This window comes from Vulpes lagopus, chromosome 20 (assembly GCF_018345385.1).
Source record: "Vulpes lagopus strain Blue_001 chromosome 20, ASM1834538v1, whole genome shotgun sequence".
Lineage (NCBI taxonomy): Eukaryota > Metazoa > Chordata > Mammalia > Carnivora > Canidae > Vulpes > Vulpes lagopus.
In genome coordinates, this window is record NC_054843.1 from 19,903,160 (window position 1) to 19,930,349 (window position 27,190).

Genomic DNA, 27,190 nt, shown 5'->3' on the forward strand with positions numbered 1-27,190 from the left:
CCTTTGTGGAACTCAGCAAAACAGGGACTGTCAAGTGATTTTTCTCATTATTCTTTTATATGCTTTTGCCTTCCATATACAACTTATAAAAATGCATATTATATAAATAATTATCTCTATCACTTGCCTTTTCCTAAAATACTCCACTGAGAGCAATTATTAATAAAATTAAATGTCATAGGAAGAGTAGGTTTACATTTAAATCAATTTCTAATTTCTACAAAATTTAGAATTTTATTTTGATTCTTATAAATTAACCTACAGATTTCTTAAAAATATATTTGCGTTTATTTTCTTTATTGAATATTAGCACAGCAGAAAGAGAGCTGATTTGATGAACCTGGACATTTCTCTATCACTTCAGGTAACATTTTTTAAATAAATGCATGGATAGATAGAAAAGGAAAATATCATTATTAACTTGGAAAAAAGAAATCTAAGGAGAGCATAGTGACTCTCATAGCAGGTAGTTGTAAATTCATTATATTCATTACAGACTTAACTTTTCTGTGTTGTTCTAAAGGACTGGTGAACATAAATTTAAAAGGGAGTTTCTCAATTCAGTACAGGAAGAGTCTTCCTTTCTTTCCTTCTTTTCTCTCATTCCATTTTTCTTTGCCTTTGTTTAACTTCTTTTTGTTCTCTTGTTTTTCCTTTTATTCTAAAAATAAAACCCATTTGAGGAAATTGGATAACTTTTTAAAACACACAGGAAATAGATTTTATCATTTCAACACTCATAGATAACAAAACTACATATTTTTAAGTTTCTTAATCTCTAAGCACAAGCATAACAGTATATATTTATTTTCAGAGGAAAAAAATATTAACAATGGAAAAGTAAAGATAGGGACACCTGGGTGGCTGACTCTTGAATTCCTCTCAGGTCATGATCTCAGGGTTCTGAGATTGAGCCTCAAGTTGGGGTCTGCACTGGGTGTGAAGCCTGATTGAGATTTTTCTCCTTCTGCCCCTCCCTCCCTCCTCTCGCACTCTCTCTCTCTCAAATAAATAAATAAATCTTTTTTTTTTTAAATTAACAATGGAATGCATGACTAGCAATAGCAAATATGTTCCACTTCTCAATGCATTTTTTAAAAATTACATTTGAATGACCATGTCAGGACTATTAGAAAGGTGATTCCTGTACATGTAGATGATCAAACATTGTAATTTCCAAGGTCTTTTGAATTACTAAGGTTCCATGTGTTAAGAATTCTTGTGGTACCACAATAAAGTCCTCTTAAAGGATCACTACATTTTAAATGAAATACATTCTTCTTTATGACACTATCCTATTGGTTCTTTACTGTGGATAATGTCTAGTTATTTGGGAACATACTATCTCACAATTTTGTCCTTAGTTGTTTTCATTAGCGTTGCATTTTGAGCTTGCCATTTTTCTGAAAGTTTAACCCAATGCATTTTTTTTAGTATAATTACATCAACCAGCTTATGAAAAAAATCCCTCAACTAACATGCCTTCATTCCATTATTGATTACCTCAAGAAATAGTTTAAACGTCTACAATATGCCAGAATCTGCTTTGCCAGCTTGGATTAGCACTAATATCATGCCCCACAACCTGACTACATGGTGTTCACAGTCCCATGGGGGGAAGAGTGGACAAGAATATAAATGATTTTGAGTGACTGTGAAAAGAGGAATGCATGAAGTTTGTGGGAGAATACAGAATAAATTACATTGACTGAATTCAGTTGATATGTTTAAATTAAACAAAAGCCAATATAATAGCAAATAACTGACTTTAATTTTGAAGTGAAGGTGGAAAGAATATTTTAATATTTCTTCTTTACAAATATTTCTTCTTTACAAAGAAGGGTGGGAACAGTGTAAGAGGTATAGGGGCTTTAAATAGATCCGATTTGGAAAGTAAAGGACATACAAAGAATGAAATTAGAATGTATATAAAAATCAGATTATGCACAGATTTATATATCATGATAAGGAATGTAAAGTAATAATATGGGAATTTACTGAACATTCTTAAGTAGAGCAAAGCCATTACATTCCAACTTATAAGGTACTTTAGAGAAAGATGATAAAACATTGGAGAGGGATCACACGCCAGAGAGAGACAGGGTAGTCAAGGGGCTACTGCATTAATTCAAGTGAGGGATGGATGAAGTCTAGACTGAGACAGGAGCAGTAGTAGTAGGGTGGCATGAAGCATTTTGAACAGAAAGCTTTTACATTTGACTGGGTATAAGGTGTGAAGGATGAAGAGGAATCCATAACACTTTTCTAGGAGACAAATAAATGATGATAACATTCAAATAAAATGCCCTTTTTAGTGAGTGCAGTAGATGAGAAGAGTTCAGTTTTTTAGAAGATGAGTCTAAAATGCCTGGGGGTCCCAAATGGTGATGGAGGAGAGAGATTCAACATGCAGGTGGAAATCAGCATTCAGAATTCAGGAGGAAGACATGCTGGTGAAATAGTTTTTCAAATTGTGGATGTGAAGAAGATTTTCTAGGGGGAAAATAGACAACGGAAAGAAAAGATCCGATAAGAAAACACTGGGAACAGTGATGTCTGTCAGTGAGCAGATGAGGTACCGTGGAGGAGATAAAGTCCAGGAAAAACTTAAAGCTATTATAATATCAAAATCTGGGTGATGCTCAACCCACTGAATTACCTTTAAATGATAAGAATTATGTATCCTTTAATGCATTGCATATGTTCTATTTCATGTAGACATCTTAGGGAAACTATTGCCAGGTTTCAGAAAAGAATTTGGACCCCTGAAACATGTCCTTTGGAGGAATTCCTTTACTCTTATGGTAAAAGCAGCTGAAAAACAGCAGGCAATTTATTCCAAAGGCCATGTTCTTAATCATTATAAATATAGCCCCACATTTTAATCAATTTATAATAACTATGTTCCTTTGTACATTCAATTTGCATTTCTTTATTAGTTGCATAATTGTGATGCAATTATTGCACAGATGTAAACAAAATGATATAATAACAATGACAAGATCGATGTTGGCAGTAACTGCTACAACTTCTATGTATTACTATCATTCAATGTGTATCATATAACAAATTCTATGCTAAGCTTTGCCTAAATTATAACTTGCCAAAGTAGAAGTTGCTATTAATCATCTTTTATCAGGAAGAAAAAAAAATAAAGTATAATCATTGAAATACTTTTTGCACACTGGTAAGTGGCACAGACAGGTTGAGTTTCATAGCCCAAAACCTTAGCTGCTCAACACTCATTTCTGCCCTGCAGTAAAGAGGAAACACCAACCACAATGATGTGACTTAGTTCTGATGTGCAATGACTGATACAAAAGCAGATATTGATGGAGGAGAACACTGGGCATTACTGCAGTGATTTATTTCTTTTTAAAGATTTTATGTATTTATTCATGAGAAACACAGAGAGAGAGAGAGAGAGACAGAAACACAAGCAGAGGGAGGAGCAGTCTCCATGCAGGGACCCTACGTGGGACTCCATCCCGGGTCTCCAGGATCATGCCCTGGACTGAAGGCAGCACTAAACCACTGAGCCACCCAGGCTGCCCCTCAGCAGTGATTTAAAGCAAACAATCGCTGGAATACTGGTGACGCTCTGTACACACTTCATCAAATTGCACCATATTAGCTGCTTGAGGGGTTCAGTGCATTCAAATCAATTTGACTAGATGACACAGGGCAGTAATTGTCTAGCTCTGTATTTGTACTTACCTCATCATGTTGTCATTAACTATTTAGATGTCTATCCAATGATCCCAATCTCAAACTCTAGACTCCAGAGATTATATTTTATTCTTTTCTTTTCCTATAGGTTAGGGGATGGCCTGATACATAGTAGGGACATTGTATCTATTTGCAAAATGCTACATCAATTGGTGCATCAGATATTTTATTTTGTAGTGGTTTTTTTATGCAAAAAGATTTACTTAAGTCACTTACATTTGCATTTCTCATGCAAAAGTCAATAAAATATGAAGCAATATATTTATGATCTTTTATTTCTTACAACTACTCTTAGTTTTTTAAAGTGTTTGTAAATTTTAAAAATGTAACATAATTACCATAAAAGTCTCCATAAAATAGGAATATAGACCATGATAGTCTCACATTCTCCAAACATGCATACTTCAAACACCACACATTGCATCTTTATACTTCTTCAAAAATACATAGTATAAAAGTAGAAACTATTTGTAAAAGTGAAAATGCCTTTAAGAAGGAACATAATGTAAAATAAAAATTATGAAATTCATGAAAAATTTTGAAATAAAAATTTATACACATTATCTTATGAAATAAACTAATTGCTTTAATCATACATACATTTTTAAAATATTACACATTCAGGCCATATTTTTAAGAATACTAAAGTAACTAATGACTAAATGAAAATACAGATAAAGCTATTTTTATGAACACAACAAGAAAAATATAATCATATACATTCCCCTATAATAATAAATAATTTATAAGTATGATTTTATGTAATATTTTATATTTTGTTAATTATTATGTAAATATTAGCTTATATAGAAACATATAGTTTATATATTAGTTTATATTTATAAATTTTATGAATAATCTATTTATATTATATATATTTTGGGATCCCTGGGTGGTGCAGCGGTTTGGCGCCTGCCTTTGGCCCAGGGCGCGATCCTGGAGACCCGGGATCGAATCCCACGTCGGGCTCCCGGTGCCTGGAGCCCGCTTCTCCCTCTGCCTATGTCTCTGCATCTCTCTCTCTCTCTGTGTGACTATCATAAATAAAAAATAAATAAATAAATAAAATAAATAAATATATTATATATATTTTATAAACTCCTCTATATTTTATATATTTTATAAACATCTACCTTCAAGGTCAAAAGCTATTAAATTATACTTAGAGATGAAAAAATGCAATAACTGAATTTGGAAACAGATGTAATGCAATGAATACTAGGCTGAAAGAAGTAGAGAAATGAATAAGTGATTAGAGGACAAAATAATGGAAAATAATGAAGCTGAACAAAAGAAAGAATAATTATGAAATATGAGAATAGACTTAGCAAACTCAGTGACTCCATCAAATATAATAACATTTGTATTATAGGAGTCCCAGAGAGACTGGGAAGAAGAGAGAAAATAGAGGATGGAAAATTTATTTGAGAAAATGTAGCTGAAAATTTTACTAAGCTGGGGAAGGAAAAAAAAAAAACAAAAATCCAGATCCAGGCGGCACAGAGAACTCCCATCAAAATCAACAAAAGCAAGCCAACACCAAGGCACATTATAATTAAATTTGCAAAATATATTGATAAAGAAAAAAAAATCTTAAAATCAGCAAAACAAAAAAGTCCACAACTTATAAGGGAAGACCCATAAGATCAGCTGCAGATCTCACAACAGAAATTTGGCAAGCTAGACCAGAAAGCAGTGGCATGATATATTTAATATGCTGAATGAGAAAATTCTACAGCTAAGAATATTAAATCCAGCAAGGCTAGCTATTGTTTGGAATAGAAGAACAGATAAAGAGTTTCTGACAAACAAAAACTAAAAGAATTTGTGACCACTAAAACAGCCCTGCAAGAAATATTAAAGGGGATTCTTTGAGTGGAAAGGAAAACCCAAAAGCGACAAAGACAAGAAAAGAACAGAGAAAATCTCCAGAAACAATGACAAAACAAGTAATGAGACAGCAACAAATACATACTTATCAATAATTACTCTAAATGTAAATGGATTAAATATTCCAAACAAAAGACATAGAGTGTCCGAATAGATAAATATAGACATATGTTTATCTATATATTGCCTATGAGAGACTTGTTTTAGATTTACGGACAACTGCAGATTGAAAGTGAGGGATAGAGAAACATGTATCACATAAAGAATATCAAAAGAAAGCCAGATTACCAATACTTATATCAGACAACCTAAATGTTAAACAAAAGACTGCAACAAGAGATGAAGGGAACTCTCCAACAAGAAGGTCTAGCATTTGGAAATATTTATATCACCAACATGGAAGCACCCAAGTATATAAAACAATAGCAAACATAAAAGAACTCATTGATAATAATACAATAATAGTAGGAGACTTTAACATCCACTCACATCAATGGACAAATAAGCTAAGCGGAAAATAAACAAGGAAACAGTAGCTTTTAATGACTGGATCAGATGGACTTAACATATATATTCAGAACATTCCATCCTAAAGCAGCAGAATACACATTCTTTTCAAGTGCACATGTGACATTCTCCAGAATAGACCACATATTGTCACAAATCAGGTCTCAACAAGTACAAAAAGATTGAGATCATATCAACCATACTTTCTGGTTACAATGTCATGAAACTTGAAGTCAACCACAAGAAAAATTTTGTTAAGATCACAAATACATAGAGGTAAACAACATACTATCATATAATAAATGGGTCAACCAAGAAATCAAAGAAGAAATTTTAAAAATATATGGAAATAAATTAAAATGTAAACATAACAGTCTAAAACCTTTAGGATGCAACAAAAACAGTCCTAAGAGTATATAGCAATATAGGCCTACTTAAAGAAGCAAGAAAAATCTCAAATACACTAACTTTACGCGTACAGGGGCTAGAAAGACAACAACAAACAAGCCTAAAGCTAGCAGAAGGAGGGAAATAACAAAGATTAGAGCAGAAATAAATGCTATAGAAAGTAAAACAAACAAACAAATAGGAACAATAGAACAGATCAATGAGACCAGGAACTGGGTAAATGAAAAAATTAATAAAATTCATAAGCCCCCAGTCAGAGCTTTCAAAAAGAAAAACAAAACAAAACAAAAAAGAGACAAAAATTAAAAAAAAATGAGAGAGGAGTTATAATAACCAACGCCACAGAAATATATACAATTATAAGAGAATACTATGAAAAACTATATGCACATAAACCAGACAACCTAGAAGAAATGAATAAGTTCCTAGAAACATATAACTACTAAAACTGAAACAGGAAGAAGAGAAAACAAACAGATCAATCACCAGCAAAGAAATTGAATCAGTAATCAAAAATCTACCAACAAACAAAAGACCATGGCCAGATGGCTTCACAGGCAAATTCTATCAAACATTTAAAAAATAATTGAAAAAGAATTGATACTTATTCTCCTCAAACTACTCAAAAAAAAAAAAAATGGAAGGAAAACTTCCAAATTTATTCTAGGAAGCTAGCATTATCCTTATTTCAAAATCAGATAAAGACCATCAAAAAGAGAACTACAGGCCAATATTCTTGATGAACATGGATGCAAAACGTCTTAATAAAATACTAGAATCAGAATCCAATAGTACATTAAAAGAATCATTCACCACTACCACAATCAAGTGGGATTTATTCCTGGGCTGCAAGGGGGATTCAATATTCACAAATAAATCTCAATGTCATCCATTACATTAATTAAAGAAAGAATAAGAAATATATGATTCTTTCAATAGATACAGAAGAAGCATTTTACAAAATACAACATTATTCATGATAAAAATGTTCAGCAAAGTAGGGTTAGAAGGAACATACTATAACATAATAAAGGTCATATAGGGAAAAAAAACAAACTCGTTATCATCTTCAATGGGGAAAAACTGAGAGCTTTTCCTTTATGAGCAGGAACAAAGCAGAAATGTCCACTGTCACCAGTTATTTAACATAGTACTTGAAGTCCTAATCACAGAAATGAAACAACACAAAGAAATAAAAGGCCTCCAAATCAGCAAGGAAGAAGTCAAACTTTCACTATCTGAGGATGACATGATACTGTAGGGAAAACCTGAAAGATTCCACATACACACAAAAAACTGCTAGAACTTATATACAAATTCAATAAAGTTGCATGCATCCACAGACAGAAATCTGTTGCATTTCTATACACAAATAATGAAGCAGCAGAAAGAGAAATCAAGGAATTGATCTTGCACCAAAAACCATAAGATACTTAGGAATAAAACCAACCACAGAAGTAAAAGATCAGTTCGCTGAAAACAATAGAAAACTTATGAAAGAATTGAGGATGACTCAAAGAAATGGAAAAACATCTCATGCTCATGGGTTGGAAGAACACATATCATTAAAATCTCTCTAGTACCCAAAGCAATATTCACATTTAATTCAATCCCTATGAAAATACCACCAGCATTTTTCACAGAGCTTGAAAAATTTGTACAGAACCATAGAAGACCCTGACTAGCCAAAGTAATCTTGAAAAAGCAAAGCAAAGCAGGAGGCACCACAATCCCAGACTTCCACAAGTTATATTACAAAGCTGTAGAAATCAAAAGTATGGTATTGGCACAAAAATAGACACATAGATAAATAGAACAGAGAAAACCCAGAAATGAACCCACAACTACATAGTCAATTAATTTCAAGAAATAGCAGAGTATCCAATGGAGAAAAGACAGTCTTTTCAACAAATGCTGTTGAGAGAACTGGACAGCAACATTCAGAAAAATGAAACCGGACCACTTTCTTAAACCATATAGACACACAAAAAAAGTTTTGAAGTGGATTAAAGACCTAAATGTGAGACAAGGAACTATCAAAATCCTGAAAGAAAATATAGGTAGCAACTTCTTTCACCTTGGCCATAAAAACTTCTTAATAGATATGTTCTCCTTAGGCAAGGGTAACAAAAGCAAAAATAGACTATTGGGATTTCATCAAATCAAAATGAAAAGCTTATACACAGTGAAAGAGACAATCAATAAATCTAAAAAGTGACCTACAGGATGGAAGAAGGTATTTGCAAATGACATATCTGATAAAGGGTTAGCATCCAAATATGTAAAGAACTCGTAAGACATAATACCTAAACAGCAAATAGTCCAGGTAAAAAATAGGCGGAAGAGGGAATCCCTGGGTGGCTCAGCGGTTTAGTGTCTGCCTTTGGCCCAGAGTGTGATCCTGGAGTCCCGGGATTGAGTCCCACGTCAGGCTCCCTGCATGGAGCCTGCCTCTCCTTCTGCCTGTGTCTCTGCCTCTCTCTCTCTCTCTCTCTCTCTCTCTCTCTCTGTCTCATGAATAAATAAATAAAATCTTAAAAAAAATAGGTGGAACATATGAACAGATATTTTTCCAAAGAAGACATACAAATGGCCAACAGACACATGAAAAGATGCCCAGCATCACTCATCATCAGTAAAACACAAATCAAAACTACAATCAGATATCACCTCACACCTGTCAGGATGGTAAAACTAACAACACAGGAAACAACATGTCTCAGTGAGTATGTGTAGAAAGGGGAGCCCTTTAACACTATTGATGGGAATGCAAACTGGTGCAGCCACTGTGAAAAACAGTATGGAGGCTCCTCAAACGTTAAAAAAAAGAACTACCCTATGACCCAGCAATTACACTACTAGGTATTTACTCAAAGGATACAAAAATACTGATTTGAAGGGACACATCCACCCTGATGTTTATAGCAGCATTATCAACAATAGCCAAATTTGGAAACAACCCAAATGTCCATCAAATGATGAATGGATAAAGAAGTGATATATATTTAGATATATAAATATATATTCATATATATGCAAATATATAGTGATATATTTTTTATATATATAAAATTTTTATACACACTGTCAAATTATAAGGAAGCAGTGTAAACATAATGACTCTTAAACCTTTGCTGGCTAGTAATGTACATGGTTTACACTCACATTATTACTGGCAAAGAAAATCACATTGTCAACCTAGCAATGAGGTAGAGAATATTATTTCTCTCTAGTGTGGTCCTGTAAGTTGCATAGTAAGGGACAGTAAATCATACTGGAAAGGAGGAAATGTGATGGGAAGTGATAATGTAGTTTTCAAAACTTAAACTTAAAATTATAGTCTATCAATATTATCTGTTACTAAATTTATTTCAAAGAAATTATTTTTATTTTATTTTTAATTAATTAATTTATTTATTTATTTATTTTGAGAGAGAGAACGCACAAGTGGAGAGAGGGGTAGAGGGAGAGAAAGAGAATCTCAAGCAGACTCCACACTGAGTGCAGAGCTGGATTAAAGGCTCAAACTCATGACTCTGAGATCATGACCTGAGCCAAAAACCAAGAGTCAGACACTCAACCGACTTAATCACCCAGTGCCCCATCTCAAAGAAATGATTTTTAAAGTTGTAAAATACTTTATGCTATCATTATTTTATAATAAATATTTATCAGATTTTGGCTAATTATGATTTATATACATTGTAATATTTTTGCGTGTGATTATTCCTCAGGATAAACAGATGAAAAAGCTTAGTCAAGTAAAAAGTTTTTCAAGGTTCTTGATAGATCTTGTTAAGGTTTTTTTTTCAAAAGATTAACCAATATTTCCTTCAATGAGCAATTTTTGAGAATATCAAATTTCCTTCCCTTTACAATAACCAAGTTCTATTTTCTATTCATTTTTTCCAGTTGGGAGGACGGAAAATTATATAATCTTATCACTATAATTTGCTGTATGTAATTTGCATTTCATTAATTATCAATGGAACTTCTGTTGGTTTATACAGTTGTTTTTTATCTGTAAATTATCTCTATACTTTTCTTTCAAGGTAAATTAAGCATTTTTTGACTGGTTGTTTTAAAAGCTTAAAATTATGGAAAATAATAATTATTTTGTCACACTTTATTGCATTCTTTCTTAGTTTAATATTTTATTTTTATTCCATAATGCATCCATTGTTGGTAGATATTTATTTAGAAAGATTGTGTTAACCAGAAACAAAGCATAGACAATCCAGCCAACATTTGGAGGTGCAGGTTTTGGGATATGCAGAGCTGAGAATGTGATAGGTCCTTGTCATAACAGGAAAAGAATACATGAAATCCAACCCAACCCAGATTCTCAGAATTAAGTTCTATTGGTGGAGTGAGTAGCTTTTATAGTAGCATGTAGGACCAGTCCATGCAACCTTTTTTACCAGGTTGATATTTTCTGCAAACCTATAGGAAACTATCTCTACATCTTCATTGTTATTATTGCATCCATTGCACCAGGGGTCACTGGAGGATCACAGGCATTTTGCAAAGGAACATAGTTAATATGCTGTTTCACTTTTGTGTATTTAAAATCCTTAGGTTTAATTTAAAATTCAACTAATTTAATTTAGTTTAATTAATTAGTTTCAAGTTTCAAAGGAAATAGGCTGGTCAAGGTAATGAAATGGTAAGTTACTCCACTTAACAAGTAAACCTTCTCCTGTGGATGGACATGAAGGAATTTATGACATGAAGGAAGGTTTCATTTCTCCTTACAGGCTGCCAAGACAAGAGTTATAGTATTCTCTAGAATTTTAGAAATAAGAGGATGAAAAGAGACAGTGACTCCCCTGTAATAGGAGTCCCAAGGATTCAGAGATTGAGTACAGGACTTCCTATAGGTGTATAGATTGGAAATTTAGTGATATATTTAGTTGTGAGTTTTTGTTTTCTGTGTTATAATTTCATTGGCCTTTAATAAAGTGAGTTACCCATAACAACCTTATATTAATCTTACCATGACCCATTAAAATAAATAAAGTTATTGGAGGAAAAAGAAAGATCAATGGAGGGGAAGTAGAAATAAAACATTATTGATATGAGAAAGTATAATCTATCAAATTTTATAAATTTACCATAACTGTTAACCTAAAAAAGTATACATATAATGATCATACTAATAATATTAATTATATAATAAGATAATTATTTTTCTCTAAAAACATGTTCAAGAAATAATGGTCTCTGATACTGACTTAAGTCTCTTTTGTATGTTTATTTTTTTTATTGAAGTATAATTGACCTCTAATATCCTATTTATTTCTGGTTTATAAAGAGTTCCCTTTTTATCTTTACATAATATTGCATGCAATTTACTTCTTAGACATGTGACATTATTTAATAATTTCTGTCATTTGTTTATAATCTACAGATTAATATTAGATTGGATTTTTGAAGATATTTTTGTAAGAATGAGCAGCAATTTAACTCCTAATGACTTTACATTCATGAATTCATGAATGACAAAATCATTGAAAACTGTCAAGAGATGAAATTGTTTTCAATCAAGATAGGCTTGGCAAAGATGAAGACAAATAGAAAAATGAGTCATTTTCAGGAGGTAAAATCTACAGAATATGGGTACAAATAGATTCTTTCTTTCTCAAATAACTAGATGAATAATAGCAGAATAAATGAAGCATGTGGGAGAAATTATTTGGTCCTCTTAACAAGTTTTGACCTCTTTACATTTTCTAAAGCATGTCATAAAGAAAAAAATCTGATATTTTAAAAATCTGGTAAATAACATCAGGTAGAAACTTGAAAAAATTTATGTAAATTTTGTGATTGCGGGTTTTTTTGTTTGTTTGTTTGTTTGTTTTTTTTTTTTGCAAAGGTCAGCTTGTGAAATCAGGTTAGATTATCATAAGTGAGTGTGTGTTCTGTATGTAGATACATAAATGCCATATTGTCACCAACCTTCTTAGAATTGGCTTAACAGACAAGTCACTTTGTTTTGTTGTATTTTTCATCTTTAAGAACAAAGATCCTAGGGCAGCCCGGTGGCTCAGCGGTTTAGCGCCACCTTTGGCCCAGGGTGTGATCCTGGAGACCAAGGATCCAGTCCCATGTCAGGCTCCCTGCATGGAGCCTGCTTGTCCCTCTGCCTCTCTCTCTCTCTCTCTCTCTCTCTCTCTCTCTCTCTCTCTCTCTCTTTCTCTCATAAATAAATAAAATCTTAAAAAAAAAAAAAAGAACAAAGATCCTAGATTTCTGTAGTCAGTTTGATTATAAAATGCTTCGATGAGTGAAAAAGGCTCATATATTGAGAGAAAGTGAGCACTCTAGTAAAATAGAAAGACATAAATGGCTAGAGTAGTTTGCAGCACTTAATCTTATGAGTGTCTCGTATGCACACTCAAGAAACTGATAGAGAAGACCTCCTGCAGTCCCACAGAACATTGGATGTAATTTAAATTCATGCTGCCACCTGCTACTACTGCTTTTGTTACTATGCACTGTAATGACTAGATATAGCATTTACCAGTGCTTGATAACACTGGGGGAAAATGTATATTATCTTTGTGACTGCTTTGTTATTTTTTTTCTTATTCAAAACAAAAATATCCTTCAAATCCCAAGAAGCATAAATATTCCCTATTAACCAAGAATATATGGAGATGGAAAAACAGGTTCTTGAGAATGTAATTTTTAATTCAATTGTACTCATTTCATTGCTAGACTTAGAAATAGACAAGAGAAAGGCATAGGTGTCCTTTTGGTGGTATCCTGGCACTGACCACTGGACCTTCCAACATTACGGATTCTATAGGATTGTGCAACTTTGATTGGCTATCAATGACTAGAATATTTTATAATTCTGAGGATTCAGAATTCAAGATGCAATAGTACAACAGTAATGCACACTATCATTATCAATAACACTTAATTAAATTTGTGCGGGAGATGTCAATTGGTGTTCATCCTATAGAAAATATAGCCCCTATATTCATCCCAGTAGTTTCCCTTCTGACCAGACTGACATCTATCAACCTTTTCCAAAACCAGTGCCTGGCCAAACTTCAAGCTGACTTCTACAGGTGTTTAATAGTCATTTGTTCATTTGTTGGCAAAATGCCATAGTATCTCTGTCAACTAACTTTCTTCTGCTTTTCTCAAGCTTCTTAAATAGATAGATCTTATTGATTATTACTATTATTGTTCCTTCTACATCTCCCACAATTACTACAACTCAGAAAATAGCTCGGAAAATTTCCTGAAAAAAAGAACGAAAATATGACCCCAAGTGTAGAATTTTATTAACCTATAAAGTATAAATTAGTTTCACTTTTCTGAACAAATTCATCTGAGCATTCCTAATCTGTGTGTGTGTATACACACACACATATATATTTTGTCATTAAGATATATGTGGATATATATATATGCATATATATATCAGAATATATACATAAAACCTCAGCATTAAAATAATTAGATTTTAATTTAGGCTTTGTTAAGTTATAAAACTCAGATGTTTACAAAATAAAAAAGACTTAGGGGAAAATTGTTGATACAATATTACTAATCAATAGGTTATTTTACTACTTTAAAAATGACATGTACTTTTTGTTATTTAGAAATGGTATAAAATACTTCTCCATATGTTTTCAAGTAAACAATGTGATAAGTTGACAACTTTTTAATTAACTTAGGATTTGACTCCTACATCCATCTAGTGTTGCCAGTTTCTATACGAATGGAGTTGCTTATATGCAATGCTTATCAACTTTGAATTTTCCAGATATCTTGACAGGAGGAAATTAAAAATACAATTTTCTGAAGGTTAGTTAATTATGGTTAATGAATTTTGTTATGCAAATATGAACTCCTCAAAATGATTAGATTTTCCAACACTGCATACTCAGCTGATAAATTAAAATTTACTTTTTATATATAATGTTAAATTGTCAATCAAACTGAAGGCTATTTAACTATAAGGACATATAAGTTTCCATATGTATTTGATTTCTTTTTCCATTTGAAGGACACTGAGGATCTAATTTTAGTCTTTTTTAGTTATCCCAATAAGAGCTTTGATAAAAAGATAAAATGTGTTTTTACCCTGACCTAAATCTTTCCAATGCTTACTTAAGGTAGAGCTGAGTAAATTAGGCATTCTGAGGATTTTTATGAACTCATTCATTCCACAATATTTCTCCTTATTGCCTACAGAAGTTAATTCATTTTGCTTTACTCTAATCTTCACTGTATTTCTTCCAGCATAAGAATGATAGAAAAAAAATAATTGGCATGATATATATTAGCCATATTTTAAATTTATGTGCACTAGGGATATTTAATAAAAATATCTGTCTTTTCCTCCTTCCATCCAAAATGATTCCACGTTAATCTTCCCTTATTTCTTTTTTTCTCCTTTCTCTGCTGTGCCTACCCTCATTTATTCCCTCTGATACAATTCTAAAGGGGAGTAGTAATAACTTATTACAAAACCGGACTATAAAAATGGCAAACATAAAAACAAACAACAAAAACTTAGAGAAAGAGAGAATAATTAAAATACTAAATATCTAGAAACCTATGATCATCCTATTATGGCAGTCTAATACTAAATTTAACTCGGAGCTCCCCAGCCAACACACAACCACACCTAGTCCCACCTACCTCACCACCATCCACCCTAAGAAAACATGATGATTATAGCAATCTCACTATTATGTTGGCTCTTTTGGTTCCCCAATGAGCCATGTCTCCCCCTACATCGTTGTACAAGATGACAGATGACTTCTTTACCAAATTGATTAACACTTGCTTCTATTCCTATTTTGAGGGCTTCGTTATGTCCTAAAATTAATCATTGGCCTTTAATAAAGAAAAAAAGTTACCACAGGTTCTTATGAAAAGTCAATCACTTAAACAACCTACTCTTATCTAGCTTAGGTAACTTTGTACATTTTTCTTGGGGCTGTGTTTTTAGAAGCTGTAACTATTTTTTACACTGTAATTGAAAAAAATTATCATGAACTTGCAGATAGAATAACCCTTTATATTTCAGCCACATAATTCTTTAATAGTGACCTTTGTCTATGCCATCAACTTTTGTCACCATAAGGCAGAATCTAGTATCTAAGAGTGCCCATCATCAGAGAATCAAGTTACAATATCAGATTTGCTAGTTGATTTCTTCATGGCATTAAACAATTAATTTTAGGACATAAAGTAAAAGCTTCAGCTTACTCATCAGGTGTGTTCCAGGATGGAGGTTACTGTGATGCTGCCATTTCCTTTCATCCAGAAAGGAATTTGCATTTCTATTGTGAAATTCTTTCTTCCATTGCTTTGCTTAATAGTGTATGTTCTTGGAAAATATTTTACTCTTCCTTTTTTGGAATGGCCTTGCTCTTTTTGTCCCACTCCACTCCCATACCTCCTTCAGCTTACTTACTTGACATGTGCCATAATTTTACCTGTCTTTTGTGCTGAAAATGACATCATTGAAATTTATGTAACTTCATACCTTCCAATTTCATCATAATTATGTCTTCCCAAGATATTCAGATGTTTTCAGAATAAATCTCAAGCAAATGCTGATGTAGATACTGAAGAACAGGGATAATCCTAAGAAATTTACTGATATATTCTTAAATGCCTTTAGATTAATATCAGAAGCTCATCTTATAAGTGCGAAAACTTTTTCTCAAGAGTCTAAATTTTAAAAGACAATTCAGGATCTTTACCTCAGGTGTATTTGATTCCAGACCCCAGATCTTTCTATTAAATAAGCTTCAGAACCTCACTCTGACTCACATAACTGAGAGTCACAGACTTTTGTCCTTGTATCAGGTCTCACCTGTCCTATATGTACAGCCATCCATTTTACATTCTAGCAGATGACCTCTGCAAAAGAATTATGTATCTTTTTTGCAAAGCTCTCAGTTACATCAGTTTGGATACTTTCAGTTGGACAAGAAGGATCTAATCAAAATTCTCCAATGCATGCAGGAATTCTGTGTCCATAAACCTTTGCTCTACCTCAGAGTAAAACGGAGCATGGCTGGTAGGGTTGCAATATAGTATACTACCAGAGGAATTAAAAAAAAAATAGGAGGCAACAGACAAAGAAGACCCTAAAAGCAAATACTTAATATCTTTGGAGTTTGATATTTTAACAGCAACTATTAAAGGTCATCAAGGATGCACTGGGTTTTTATATCTAAACAATATTACAATTGCATTACTATCACTGTTTGCATTACTATCTTTTTCATTATGCTAGAGACTCCTGTGTAATCATTCACTTTTGCATCTTCGATGTCTAATGTAAAAACTGGCATATAGAAGCTGACCAATAAATGTTTCAGTGATGAAGTACAGGTGTAAATTAATGATGAGCAGCCCCTCTTTGCAATTTAGTGCATCTGCTTAACCTGTCTTAATTTTCAACTGAAATACCTTCTACTTCTTGTTCAAGCACCAGGCCAAGTGTTTCTTCCTCCCCTGAGAATCTTCAAATCAAAACTCTGCAAACTTTTTCTTGCACTTTCTTTATATTCTCTTCTAAATTAAATATAGCTTCTAGTATAAGCTTTCAGATTTGTCTATACCACTCACCGTGACATTTTATAAAGTAGAGGATTCTTTACATCCATGTATTTTGACATCAAGTATAATGTTAGTGGCAAGTGTTCTATAGTACTTATAAAATAATACATCTGGGGATCCCTCGGTGGCGCAGTGGTTTGGCGTCTGCCTTTGGCCCAGGGTGTGATCCTGGAGACCAGGGATCGAATCCCACGTCGGGCTCCTGGTGCATGGAGCCTGCTTCTCCCTCTGCCTGTGTCACTGCCTCTCTCTCTCTCTGTGACTATCATAAATAAATAGGTTTTTTTTTAAAGAAAAGATTTTAAAAAAATAATACATCTGAATGACAGGGTATACCTCCACTAAGAAGAAGAAAACTTAAGGACCTGTGGGGCGCCTGGGTGGTTCAGTTGATTGAACATCCTACCCTTGATACCAGCCCAGGTCATGATCTCAAGGTTGGTGAGATCGACCCCTGTGTCAAGCTCTGCACTTAGCATGGAGTCTCCTTGTCTCTCTCCCTCTGCTTCTCCCCTACTCTCTCTCTCAAATAAATAAATAAAACCTTAAAAAACAAAACAAAATAAAACAAAACCCTTTAAGGCCCTGTCAGGAACTGGGAATTCTGGAAATATTTATGTATAATCTTTCATAAATTGTCACCTTGAGGGAATCTCATTGTCTTCTGGTCTTATTTCTCTTCCCCACACCTTTGGATCTAAATAAGGCATAATATCACCATAATTAAAAGTGGACATACTTGAACTTGCAAAGAAGCCAAAGGAAGAGAATGTATTCATAATTCTGATGAAGAGGAGGCCCCAATATTCTGTATGTAATTTAAATTATTTAACATCTGGTATTGTATTCTTGATGGAAACTATGCTCCAAGGTAAGCAGTGAAACAAAAATGAGGTAAAGATCCAGAGTTCCCCTTATATCTCTGAAAGAAACCCAAGAAAAGGATAATGATGATTACTTCTAGGAAGGTTCGTTGGGTAAGTGTGGTCAAAGGGCAGAAAAGACACTGACTTTTCATGTTAGACTCTATTACATATTTAAGTATCTGGCTTCATTATCTATTAATGATGGGTTCAATAAGTTACACAATCTGTATAACACTTTATCACAAATTAGCAATCAACTCAGATAAAAGTAAACATGTGTCACGAAAAATGTTGACATTCAATCCACATTTCCTGTGGCCCTGGCGTTTTTGTCCATACAAATGTTATTAAAGTATTAGCTTATGTTCTTTCTTTTTGAAGATTTTATTTATTTATTTGAGAGACAGTGAGTGAGAGAGAAAGAGAGAGAGAGCACAACCAGAGGGAAGAGGGAGGAGCAGACTCTCTGCTGAGCAGGGAGCCCAACGTGGGTCTCGATCTCAGAACCCTGGGATCATGACCTGAGCTGAAGGCAGATGCTTAACTGAATGAGCCACCCAAGTGCTCCTATCTCGGGTTCTTTTAAAAGGTTTACTATTTCAGTTTTTCTACATGGGCCTACAATTTATTTAGAGTTTATTATTGTGTATGATGTCACTGAGGAAATTTTCTTCTTTTATACTGATACCCAGAAGTCTATTTGGCTTATTCAGTTATCCAGTATTATTTACTGAAAATGGCATCTTCCTCCCCCACCTGCACTGCAGTGATATGTTGCTGTTTATATCAGATAACTGCATACATGTGAGATTGTTCCAGAACTCCTTATTCTGTCCTACTCCATTTAATCCTCTCTGCCCTTTTGCTTCAATGACTACAGACTTATACTAAGTCTTGGTATCTTGTAAAGCAAAGCCTTTAACTATTATATGTGTGTGTGTATCCAAAATGTATATAGAAATATATTAAAAAATTCATTTAGGTAAATAACTAAAGATAGTCAAGCTAGTTTTTAAGATAGACAAAAATCAGAATGCACACATCACACACAAAAAGATATCAAAATGACTAATAAACACATAAGTGCAATTTTTCATCAAGAAAATGCAATTTAAAGTGGTACACAGTCTCTGTGACTAAAATATTAAAAAGAAATACTAATGCAAATTATCTGAGAGCATATGATATAACTGGACTTTTGTACAAGACTGCCAGGAAGGTAAATTGGAACAACCACTATGGGAAATTATTTCCCTATAATTTATGAAATTGCACGTATGCATAGTCATAGTCTAAAATTCAGTAATTCCAGTCCTGCATACCTATGAGATGGAAATGCAGACAGATGAGTACCAGAAATATGTATTAGAATTTTCAAAGAAGCATTAATAATATTAGCCCCAAACTAGAGAGAATGTACATAATAATTAATGGTTGAAAGGACAAATAAATCATTATAAGAGAATTAAACAGCACAAATGTCTAAAACAGCAGCCACTAGCCACATGTGGCTACTAAACACTTGAAATCTAAGCTAATTAGATTTGAGATATGCTATAATTGTAAAACACAGTGGCTTTTTAAGATTTAGTGAAAAAAATATAAGACTCCATAATTTTTATATTGGTTCCATGCTAAAATAATAGCATTTAGATATATTGGAATAAATAAGATTCATTTATAAATTTAACTTTATTTACTTGTGCCTTTTTTATTTGATTTGATGTGATTATTAGAAAATTTAAAATTACATCATATGTGGTTCACATTATTTACAGTTGGACAGAACTGTGATACAAATATGAAAAAAACAAAACTATAACTCCCTAACAACATAGATGACTCTCATGGAATAAGAGTGAGCCATGAGGCTCTTACAGCTTATGAGTACCACATTCCTATGCTTTCAATATTATAAAGTTTAAAACCGATGATACTCATCTATGGTGGCTTCCGTGTTGGGAAAAAGTGAAACACTGAAGTCTTAATTAAGGCCAATATTTTCAAGAATGATAGTTATATGGGTGCATTTATTTTATAAAATTTCACTGAGCAAGCATGTATGCATTTTATTTATTTTTATTTTTTTTTACATGTATGCATTTTAATTTATGTATGCTGCACTTTAAGAAAAAGGTTTCAAAAATATTAATGTTAATATTGAAATTAACATCATTTATCTGTCCCTTCCCAAATATTCTATGCTTGTCTGGGATGCTTTCCAGCTCTCTGAAGTAATACTGTTAGTGAAAGCACTTTGTAAGTGCTTAGCGTGTATCATTGCTTTTAAATCTCACAAAACCCATGTTGCACATGGAGAGACACAGAGGCTTAGGAAGCTACTGGGGCTTCTCAGCACATAACAACTGCTTTGTGCTGGATTCTGGGCTTGAAACAAATCTACTGTACTTAGAAGCTTGGGGTTTTCTTCCTTCCTTGTTCAAAAACTTTCTTACGCTTTCTTCTTAGCAAAACTTTCCTGATGGTCTTTCATTATCTTAGAGCCAGAATAGCTCTGATAACAAACTGTAGTGCACTATTAATGATGTATTATTTTATAATTTCCTCTATAATCATCTCAAAGTCCCTGGCCCAGAAAAAGATGTACAATGTTTCAGATGGGGTCGGTGAATGAAGATAATTTTTTGCAGGTAGTTCCATTATATGAGATGATCTTCTTTATCTAGATGGAAAAAAAAAAGTCTGTTGACTCTGCTGACAAATAGAGAATTTCACATTTTCTATGAAAATTGTCTTTATGCAAGCACATTTCCTTGATGTATAAAGTATATTTTTGTAATAGTTTCTTTTATAACTTACCATATCTAATTTGTCTGATGTCATGCCCTCAATTTGCAGAAATATAAACAGATTTCTTCAGTAGAAACTTGGTTATATTTGGATAGTAGCTGAAATACATTATACTTAGGGCGGATATTATTATTTGATTTTAAAATTGCCCTAATATGTTCAATATTGAAAAGTCTGCAAAACTTTGCAATTTTTAAAACCAAATATGTGTGTCCTCTGCTGACACTCACCCCCTTATACTTCAGAAATGTATTACTTTAATTCTCTTAGTACTAATTTTAGCCTGAATTATTTTTATTTTTTAAATTTCTATTTTACTCCAACATTACATATATCTATACACACACATACACATGTGTGTATATACATGTATGTACATTTTTATGGAATAACAATAATTTATCTACTTATGGCTCTTCTTTCTGGAATCTCCTGGCATTCCTCAACCTGACCATAACCATTTTCATTATCTTGGGGAAAACATCATCCCAATTTTTATCACTCTTTTCTGCCTTTCAGTTTCCAATTTCACTGTTTATTCCTGAACAATATTGTTTAGTCAATGTGTCTAACGACTGGGAAATAAATTCTTTTGCACATAAAATATTTCCAGTTCTTTGTTTCCAATATGACAGAAAAAAAGATCTAAATGATTTGTCCAAGGAATAGCTATTATGGATAATGTTTAATGAAATGGCACTGTACAATATTTGGCATATTACTGAATGACATTGCACAGTGAAGTTCACACCATTTGTGTGCACCTATTTATGATAAACAACATTTCTCAATGTCATATCAGTATGAACTGAAATTAGGAATAGAAAAAAAAAGGAATAGACTCAATGTTTAATCCTGTCTTACACAAGCAATAAATGATAGTCATATGAAGCTAAACTATTGAGTATTAAGGCCCATTTACCTGTGTAAGTGGTATACATTTACATTACTTTTAAGGTTTTTTTTTTTTAAGATTTTATTTATCCATTCATGAGAGACACAGAGAGAGAAGCAGAGACACAGGCAGAGGGAGAAGCAAGCTCCATGCAGGGAGACCAATGTGGGACTCGATCCTGCGACCCCAGGATCATGCCCTGGGCTGAAGGCAGGCGCTAACCCGCTGAGCCACCCAGGTGTCCCACTTCTAAGTTTTGATATTATTAATATATATAAAATGAGTAATATACTTCTTCTATGATTAGTAGCCTGTCATAATAACCAAAATAGTACCTAAAGCCAAAATAATGTTTTTAATACATAAAACCTTATGGGAACAAGGATAAAAAATAATAAAATTTCACTTTGTATGTATACCTATTAGCAAAGAAATATTACAGAACCATACCAAAAATAATTATAATTATGAAATATCTTACATTGGTATGAAATTCTCTGAGAGTTGAATGGGGGAGGGGCAGAGGGAGAGACTCTTTCAAGAAGACGTCCTGCCCAGCGAGGAGCCTGTGGCGGAGGGGGATCCCATGACCCATGAGATCGTGACCTGAGCCAAAACCAAAAGTTGGACACTTAATTGACTGAGCCACCCAGGCTCCCCTTTATTTGTTTTGTTATAAATGAGTGGTATGAACATTTTATTTTCTAAAGTCACTCTTTACAATATACTAAAACGGTACCATTTATTTGCAACTTTTAAAACATAGTGCAGTTAGTTTGGGATATTACCTTAAAAATCTGCAAGAAGGTACAGAGTTTTCAGAAAAATTAGGGGGCATATGTGAGCATAAAATCTTTAAACACTAATCCTAATGAATCAGATTTTTCAACTTTCCTATCTTCATTTAATCTGCTATAGTTTTTAATGTTAAATTTACTGTTTTCAAATTTCAGAAAGTCTTTTTCTTACCTTAAGTTTAACTTCTTAAATATTCTTATTAGAATTTGGTTTAGAATTAAAATTTGGTTTAGAATTAAAATTGGCTTCTCTGGCATTTCTTCTCATAATTGGAAACTGACTATTCTGAACATTTACCTTGGCTTCTCCATTCAGGTTCCTGAGTCTTCTCAAGTGAGCTTTAAATTTTTTTTATCTGCTGATAATCTTTCATCCCTGTGCTTTTCAGGTAATTAGGATCTCTTGTACAATGGAAAAGCAAGTAGAGTTTGCAAAACACCATTTTCACCTGTTGGGGGCTAAAAAGGCCAACAGAATCTTGATTTTGTGTTGAAGTTCTAGAATGAAACTCCATTCCATCCTCTAGTCTCTCACCATCCCCAACTTCCCAGCCACTGTCTCCTAACCAGCCAACCCTGCCAGTACAAGGGAACATTGTCTCACCTGTGCAAAAAGGGAAGCACATTACCCCCTAGGTCCACTCCATTTTCATTTGTACCACTGTCAACAGAACTCAATAGAGTTGCCTACATCTCCCCTTATTAAGCAAGATCCCAGGCCACTGTTCCCTGAGCCCCCTGAATAACAATAAAATCTCAGGCTTTGTTCCAGGCATCAAGTGACACAAACCACTACTCTATCATGGAGACCTGTATCATCAAATCATGGGCAGCTGGGGGGAGGGGGGTTGTCAGTGGTTTAGCGCTGCCTTCAGCCCAGGGCAAGATCCTGGCAACCTGGGATTGAGTCCTGCCTCAGGCTCCCTGAGTGGAGCCTTCTTCTCCCTCTGCCTATGTGTCTGCCTCTTTCTCTTTGTGTGTCTCTCATGGATAAATAAATAAAATCTTTAAAAAATTAATGTATCATTAAATCAATTTCAGCAAAGTACTTAGAAGTATGAATACTGAGTTAACACAAAAATCTGCTAGTGTCATTAGAATCATACAAATCAGAGTTGTTTTCATTTCCCAGAAGGAAGCTTTACTAAAAATTATAAAGTTTCAAGCAAAGATGCAGAGAGAGGACATTCCACTGGCTCTACAAGTTCCTCCTTCCCACCTCTAACATGTTATCTGGCCCAAAGTAAGCAAGGTCTTTAAATAAGGACAGTAGGTCACCTTGCCCAGCAGGGATCTTTAAGTTCTTAAACATCCTTTTTGTTGTTTTTATACCAGATAGTTATTTATTTATGTGGTATACTTCAAGGAGCCGTGTCTTAAAAATTCAAATATTATAGGTTTATATATCATAAATGATCCTAAAATAAGAAAATCATTACTCAAAGCTTTCCATAGATTGGAATATTCTGCTAGCAAACTTTATTGGTCTATTTGTCCAGAGGTTCAATTAGCATTTTTTAATAGTATCAGACTGAGATATTTGCTTTCTTTTTTCTTTACCTAAAAAACTCAGCCCAAAGTAATTGGGGAGAAATGGATCACAACCCAGCTATCTTAACTCCTTCATTTCCAGTTGATCTTCTGACATCAGTAAATGCCTTACTGCCCATATTCCCTTGCAGTATTTGAATATTTAACTATGAATTAAGATCATTTTCTGAAATATCTCACACTAAGAATTAACTTATCAATACACAATGACTACCAAAATATGGGTCATCCAATGGAGGAAAAAAATCTCCTCTACAAAGCATTTGGGTATTATCAGATCCTTTCACAGATCTGTATTCTTTTACTAGCTTAATTTCTCACTTTTGTAAATCATCCATAGGTTGTGGAATATTGTATTCATTTTAATAAAGACATTTAATTGAAAAAGTAATTTTTCTAAGGCTGAATTCATTTTCTTTGCCAGCCAATTGGTGTTGAGGGCTTTGACTCAGCTTCCCCAAATTTTCTCATGCTAGAATACTACTGCTTTCAATAAATGAATTTACAAATTCCTTGTTTTACTACAGAGCTATGAAAGAGATACTAAAATAATGTTTGACAAGCATACATCAATTCAAATTACTATAAAATCTCCAGAAAAATGACCTTTCATTTCCTTTATGTTTTACAGGGCCCCAGTGAATAAGGTGGTGACTATAGGTCTCTGTCTAGTAAATTCTGAGTTCCATCTGCTAAGTGAATATAATAACTAATTTGACAGTGTTTGATGTTGGCCACTGACAACCTTCAAGCCCCATCTCTCTCCTTTTGTTTTTTTTTTTTTTTAATTTTTTTAAAATTTATTTATGATAGTCACAGAGAGAGAGAGAGAGAGAGAGAGAGAGGCAGAGACACAGGTAGAGGGAGAAGCAGGCTCCATGCACCGGGAGCCCGACGTGGGATTCGATCCCGGGTCTCCAGGATCGCGCCCTGGGCCAAAGGCAGGCGCCAAACCACTGTGCCACCCAGGGCTCCCTCTCCTTTTGAATTTTGTCCCATACCTAGAACACTTATAAGAAAGTATGGGGTATGGGTGCTCTACTGACACCAACAGAGAAGTTCTAACAATAAAACTGCTATGAGGAAAGTCTTATTTTAGCTCCATAACCCAACCACAAACCAGTAGACACTGTTATTGAAGATGTCTTCAATGGAAAAAGGATGAAGTATAGAGCTATGGTAAGCCCCGGTAGGATATAGATAGATACTAACTACACAGTGCCCTGCAATTCTGGAGCAAGGTCATGCCTTTAGCAGATCTATATATCATTTGAAAAATATTTTCTTCCTTGGTTCTAGTTCTGACAAAGATAATTTACTTGACCTTAGAACTGGAATCACTGAGTATCTGGAACTACCAGTCATGAACTAATTCCTTCTGGGTATAACAAACTATAAAATTGAGCAGACTCAGCTACAAACCATTGGAATCAGGGATAATGAGTTTTGAATGAAAGATAAGTAGGTGGATAGATGCAAGTAGGCACAAAGTGTGGGAATCTTTGTCTTTCATGCTAATATCCATCAGAAAACATAAAATAGTTAGCCAGTTGATGTTAAAAAGTCTTTATCAACAGCCACCTCACTGCTGCCATGATGCAGACACAAATGAGGAAATCATACTTGCATAAGTTAAGTTATACATGGAACCAGCATCATGAATTCTGACATGTTAAGGCCAATCTAGTTATTTTTGGCTTGAATATCAAAATTTCCAATAAGAAAGAGCCAGTCTTAATTCCTGGTATAGTACTAATAGTATAATTTTCAGGAAATTGATTGACTATTTGATGGCAAGTTGACTACATTCGTCCTCTAGAAAGAACAATGCTTTACTTTCCAAAGAATAGATATGCTCTTCAGGTTTAGATTTGCTTTTCTTTCCTCAGGGTTCAGGTTGCATCATTATGTAAGGACTTATGGTTTATTGAATTCATATATCACAATAGAGTCTTTTAACCAGGAAAGCAACTTTACAGTGACAAAGTATACAAGTAGATTCACAACCATGGGCTCTATTTACAGTTATATTAAATTCATACTCCCCAGAAACTGATAGAAAGTGTTGCATTGACAAGATGAAAATGCAGTTGATCCAAATGACCTGCTTTATCTTGCTTGGGAGTGAATCAAAGCATGTAAGTATATAAGCATGTAAGCAGGTATGAGGCATCTGCCCCATATGTGAGGAAGCAATTTGGTTGTAAATATGGTGAACACCCTCAGTGAACACCCTTAGCATGTTCTTAGCATGCTTATCTTAGCATCCTTTTCTAATGTATGGGTGAACTGTATGATATTTTGTGTTGTCTTCTTCCTATCTAAATGCCTTTTGTAACACAAAAAGTGTTATTAATATTTGTGCCCTTATAGTCATCCAATGTCTTAAGTTAGTGGGAACAGTTTCAACCAACTGCCAGTTATAAGGTACAAGTTGTCTTTCATATCAGCTTCAATGGGTAGCTGCCTCTGGTGCTTTCAGATCCAAAACTCAAGAAACCTTCACTGAGTCACCATTTTTTTTTTCTGCCAAAGAATCAGGTTTGCATATCTCTTTTGCAGTTACTTCTAATATTATCTGATGTTAGTTAGAATCATGATGGGTCTAAGAGGATGGCCAGCACTGCCATAAATCTTGTTTGTAGTCAGAGATCCACTCAAATTCAGTTTGCTCTAACTTTAAAAACTCAATTTTTTTGTGTTAATAAAATAATAGCTTGTCTTTTACATACTAATTTTTTAAATAAGCTAAATTGTTCTTTGAACAATATCCAAAATTGCATTCCCTCCTTCACTTAACTACAAAAATAAATACAGTTTGTATATTTACACTCTGGTAAAAAGTGACAGAGGCTCTGGGGCAAATTTTTAGGGAGAATTCTAATGAAATCTGAAAAAAAATTTCTATTTTCTTGAATAGAAAAATTGTAATTTTACTTCAAAACATAAGGCATTTCTGCAAAGATTCACATTAACAATTCTATATTTAATAAATATTTAAAATTTAATATCCCTGAAATGATTCAAATAATTAACTATTAAAATAAAAGAGTATCCTAAAGTGGGAAAAATATTCATAGTTTGTTAGGGGCATGAGAATCAGAGAACATAGAAGGACTGATCACATGACTCCA